Source organism: Vigna umbellata, chromosome 11 (genome assembly GCF_029865625.1).
Source record: "Vigna umbellata cultivar VRB3 chromosome 11, Vumbellata_1.0, whole genome shotgun sequence".
NCBI lineage: Eukaryota > Viridiplantae > Streptophyta > Magnoliopsida > Fabales > Fabaceae > Vigna > Vigna umbellata.
Window position 1 is genome coordinate 4,534,004 of NC_142175.1, and position 5,898 is coordinate 4,539,901.

Here is a 5,898-nt window from a genome sequence, read left to right on the forward strand (position 1 = left end):
AATTAGAGGATATTACATTATTATAAAGAAGATTACAACAATAGAAAAGCTTGAAACAAAATCTAATCCAATTTCTATATAAGGAGACTTAGGGAAACACATTAGGGGAACTTAGGAACCCTTTGGGGGTTCAAATTTTGTCCTCTCTCTCTTATCTCATGCTCTCCCCCCTTTCTTCTTCTATTTTCATGTTATTTCAACATTTCATGGAATGTTAAGCCTCTTGGGTTGATTTTGCTGTAATTTCTTAATTGGATTCTGAGGTTAGATGAATAAATTTGTTTGTTCTTTTTCATTCTTGTTGTGATTTATTTTTATCTATGTCTTTTGCTTCTTAATCAAGTAAAAGTAATGATTTTTACATTATAGGAAGTTAGCATGGTGTTATATCTACATAACATATCAATCATATGAGTCCAAGGGTTTTTATTTTTAATTTAGAATTTACTTTGATTAAAGTTATAAACTTTCATGTGATCGAATGAGTTTTTGCTACCAATTAAGAATGAACTTTGATTAATGGTAAAATTTTTAACAAGAAATAATCATGAATGTACTTTGGTTAACAAGTAATATTCAATTGAGAATGTACTTTGGTTAAATTTACTATGATTAATCTACAAAATTCTTGCTTTTAATTGAAAATGTACTTTGGTTAAAAGTGAGAACGCCAACAAATTAATTGACAATTTACATTGGTTAATTTGAAAATCTAAGATAATAATTAATTGAACAATAATATTTAGATAACCAATGGTGAATCCTATTTCGAAAAAGCAGTAAAATCAACCTATTTTCTTTATCATTGTTTTGTCTTTTTAAATATTTTCATCAATTTATTTCTTTCTTATTTTCTTTTATTACTTCTATTATTTTATTTGACTAGCCCCTTTTGTATAGTTTTGATAAGAACTAATTTGTTAGAAATCAATTTCGTGTTCGTTGAGAGATGACTTATGGTTGAATTTACCCTTTGCATTTTGTTGGCTACTATCTTAGCAATAGTAAAGTTGCTATAGTTTAGTAGTATTAATTTGATCGAGTCAACGATAACATTATGACATATATTTTACCTAAACCTATTTTCAAATAATTTTTCTACTCAAAGGTTTAGTGTTGTGCTACAAAAGAAACTCTCTTTGTTTTGAAAAGAGGCTTAAAAAATCTAATGTTGGTAGAAGTAAGAGCTTTCACTAAGTGTGTCTTAAGTGATGGTTTACATCTACTATAGTTGGGAAAAGTTGTCCATCCTTTGTGTGTTAAAGGAAGTGTTGTTTCGTCTCATGTGTCTTTAAGAGAGGTGCTTTCTAACATTTACTCTGCTATTTAGGATTGTAAGTTCTGGTTATTTCTTAGTGAGTAGTTAATTCGTCTTTAGAGAGATACAACATATATAAAATATAAAAAAGTTATCACATTCTCATTCATACAAATATATACTTTTATCATTTGCTACAACTTAAACTAGTTAAACGTATTTTAGAAATTCAAAATATTTATTTTTACTTACCAATATTACCCTTCTAGTACGACAAGCTCACCAGCTCGCCTAACGAGACAACTCTTAAAGTATTATAATAAAAGGTTTGTCCAACAAAGGTACTCACTCACACAATGAGATACCTATGAAGGTTTCCTCGCTCAACAAGGCCTTACTCACCCAAAGACTAATATCTTTAAAGCTTTTGGATTTAAGTAATTGAATTTCAATTGGCGAGAAGGTTGACTCACTTATCAATCAAGTATTAGGAGTTCTCAATCAATAAATTCTCTCAATGACACTTAACTTGCCTAACCACCAATCCACCTTAAGTTATCAAGTTTTTTTATGAAAAGAATTTCGATCATCAAGTGATTTACTATCCAATTGACCCAAACATTCAGAGTCTTATTTAAAGAATAGCCTAACAAGTAAAACAATGAGTTCTCTAGATTTTAGAAACTTGAACATCACTCAGTTAGTGGATCACTTATCCAAGAAACTTACATAATTTAGAAATCTTAAAAGATATATTAGTTTATCAAATTGGCTTCAATTTGGCCTCAATTGGGTATTTTTATCCATTTACCATAACTAATACATTTAGTTCAAAAATATTGTCCCATGGACTAATTTGACTAAATTGATTTATCAAACTCTATTCACTACTCACATCACATGATATTATTTCAATTCAACACCTCATTTCAATATTCAACAATCATCAGACATCAAAAGACTACTTAACAACTTATATTAAATATAGTAACCACATCACTTATGATTGAGGAGGTTGTTCTACTTTAGACTAGGATCTTTATAATTGTCATTGATATTCAAAATGATATAAGAATGTCTTATAAGCTTAAAGAAAAATAAGATAAAAAAGAATAAAAAGCTTTAAAAGATGACTTTTTTAAAATGAAATTTAAATACTTGAATTTTCTGAAAGGTGTATATTTTAATAATAAAATATATAAATTTTATATATCTTAAATAAGCCACTTCTAATTTTAACTGCTTTTTTTAATCCTTATGGACAGAAAATATTAAAGTTGTTTACCTTCCCTTATTAGAGCTTATTTCTCCACGTGGACGGTGAAGCTCAAAAGGCTCGTAAGGGTCTTTGGCTTTTTTGTTTTTACTTTTTGATACATGTATATTAATATATATATATATATATATATATATATATATATATATATATATATATATATATAATTAGTATATTTTATGTAGTTAATATCTTTAAAATTATTATACATCTTTTTTGACACTTTCAAAATATTTTGTAAAGATCCATCATTGTCCATTGGAGAGAGGCTGGATTAATTACCTTCTCATTCAAAAGAAAGGAAAAAGAAAAATGAGTAAATGACTCACTAATATACAACTAATTGCATTAATTATGCATGCAAGGTTAAACAATAAAAAATGAAATATGAATGAAGAAGAATTGTTTTTCTAATTACATGTAAATAAAGTATATTTAATGATTGCATATTTTAAAGGATAACACCCAACCAAAAAATTTGATCTACCCTGTCTATCATGGGTTGGTGGATTAAACAGGTTGACTCAACTTAATAACAAGTTTTTTTTTTCAATTAAAAAAAGATAACAAAATTTTTCTAATTCAAATATAAATAAAGGGGAATACTCTTAAATTATATTTATGATCAATGGAGCATAAGATTTCATTTACACAAAGATATCACAAAATCTACTCAACAAATTTTTTAGTAGCTTCATATCAATTTTTTTTTGCATAAAAATTGAGTTACTAGGTATAGACTTATGGATTTTTCATGCTGCCTAGTTATTCCATTCAAAACTAATTCCACGCAAACTTCAGTTTCAATATTTTATAAAATGACTAACCCAACAAAAAAATACTTATTAGAAAAACGAGGTGGATTGATGAGCCAACTCGACTCACCATAGGTTCAACCCAAATGAGTCGGATTCTTAATGAACAAAGTTTAAAATTGACTCATCAAAATTTAAAATTTTTTTTCAACCAAACCCATGATGAGCCAAATTAACTCACATATCCCATCTCATTTTCACGGTTAACACAATATTCACCTTTATATGCTCATTAATACATTCACATTAAAAATTTATGATATAAAGCCTTCCATCATATTTCAAGTGAAATAAATGTAGTTGAAAAAGTTATATTTTATTAAGAATAAATTCTTGAAATTTAAAATAATAAACGATGTTTTATATATTATTTGTAATTATGCTTTTTTTTAGTGAATTTTGTTATTGATTTAAGAAAGGTTTAAGAAAAATGATTTTACATTTACTTTAAATTTATACAAAAAAGTAATCAAATATAATGAAAAAGTATAATACGCAAAAGTATTTTAATTCAAAATTATATATATATATATATATATATATATATATATATATATAATATTTTTATTACTTTTAATTTAAATTGATATGATTATTTTTAATCGTTTTTTAAATAAAGTAAAATTAAGTTGTGAATTTGATATTAGTGATTTCGATTTTATTTTCATCTAAGATAAATATTAAAAAATAAATTAAAATTTTATATAAGTATAAAACTATATTAAGCAATATATTATTCTTTAAATTTATGTAATTTATTAATAAAGATATAAATATTATTTTCAATTTTATATATTTTTTACTTCATAATCAATAACTTTTTAAATTCAATTTAAATTTTTCTCTCTTTAATTTCTAAAAAAAGCATTTTGGTAAATAATTATATATCATACAATTAATTTAATTTCTTTCTCATATCACATTAATCAAATCGATTATAAATCTTTCATTCATTCTTGTTTAATTCAAACAAAACTTACTTTCTAGCCACTTTCCTTCACTTTGTTTCCTAAACCAAAAGCAATCATGCAAACTTTAATCATTGTTAAGAAATTCAATAAATATTTATTTTATTTGGAAACCATATGAAAAAAAATTAAAAAAAAGTTATATGTGAACATATCATATTGAGGTTTTAGGTGGGAAATTAGTCTTAGTCCAACCTTTTTCACCCCTTATAATTTCCAAAGTTTTATAAAAAAATGAATTAAAAACTATTACGAAAGTTTACATATGAATATTGATTGTTTCCTTTGTTTTCTAAAGTTGAATGTAGAGGATAAAAGTAGAAAAGAATGCAGCAAAGTTAAGGGGACAAAGATGTTGGTGAAAGGGGAGAATGAGAGTTGAAAGTGGAGGATATAATGAAATTTTGTTAAAGTTAGGGAGGGAGGTTATGATTGATTAAGGGGATGCACATAGAAATTTGGGTGGTGCTATTCTATTCTATTCTATTCTAGGGATACAGAAAGTCTACCTAGTTTTCTAAGATGCCGTTGAATCGGAATATTCTCCATTCCTTCATATTCATAAAAGTTGACCAAATTTTGCTACTTGGACTGAGATCATAGGGCAAACTTTGTCGGAGAATATGCATAATTCATGCCTTTTCTCAGTTTTCCATGTCATTTTCAACACTTTTACTGTTCATCACCTCTTTTTTTATTTTTTTTCTTGCACTTAAAATATTGGATTTCGATTCTTCTTCCTTCACATCAAGCAACTCTTAAAGTTGTTAAACATGTCTACAAAATTACAAATAAAGCATGAGTACAATATATAAATCATGTAAATCTTATTTTATAAATTAATTTTATAAAATTTAAGTTAATGTTTTAAGACAAAATACATTTCACCTTCAAAGAAAAGAATAGTGCAATGATAATAATAATAGTAATTAGTTGATATAAAAAGTAAATAATGCATGAAGTCCTGGATAAATTGATTAGTTTAGATTTGTCTTAGTTCACGTTGAAAGTTTTTATTTATTTGTTAGCATTTGTCAAATTTTACTTAATAATGACAAAAAAATTTGATAAATTAAAATTATTGATAGAATTTACCGATAGTAAAAAATCTAGCGGTAAAACTGTTATCGGAAAAATCTCTTGATAAATTCGTAGGTAGATTTCGCGATCTGTTTCATCTTCTTCCTCTGCTCTCCTTCTTCTTTCACTCTTTTTTTACCAATTAAGAAGAATGAATACATTAAAGGTTGTGACATTGTGCGGTGGTGACACTGTGCGGTGGTGGCTGTGTGTGGTGGTGACAATGCGTGGTTGCATCGTTCCCTGAAAGAGGAAGAATAAAGCGGCCTGACTAAACGAAGATGGAGGCGGTCTTAATTTGCAGCTGCAATAGTTTGAGCTCAAAAAGTAAGAGAAGGGGAACACCTTTGAGTTGCCTCACGCAAAGTGGTTGAACACTTGAGAGAGAGAAAAAAAATAAATAACATTTATGTCTCACACAAAGAGGAAAAATGGGTGGAAAAATTCTCGTTCTTTTTACTGACGGATTTACCGTAAATAAGTAAAATATACAGTACCAAT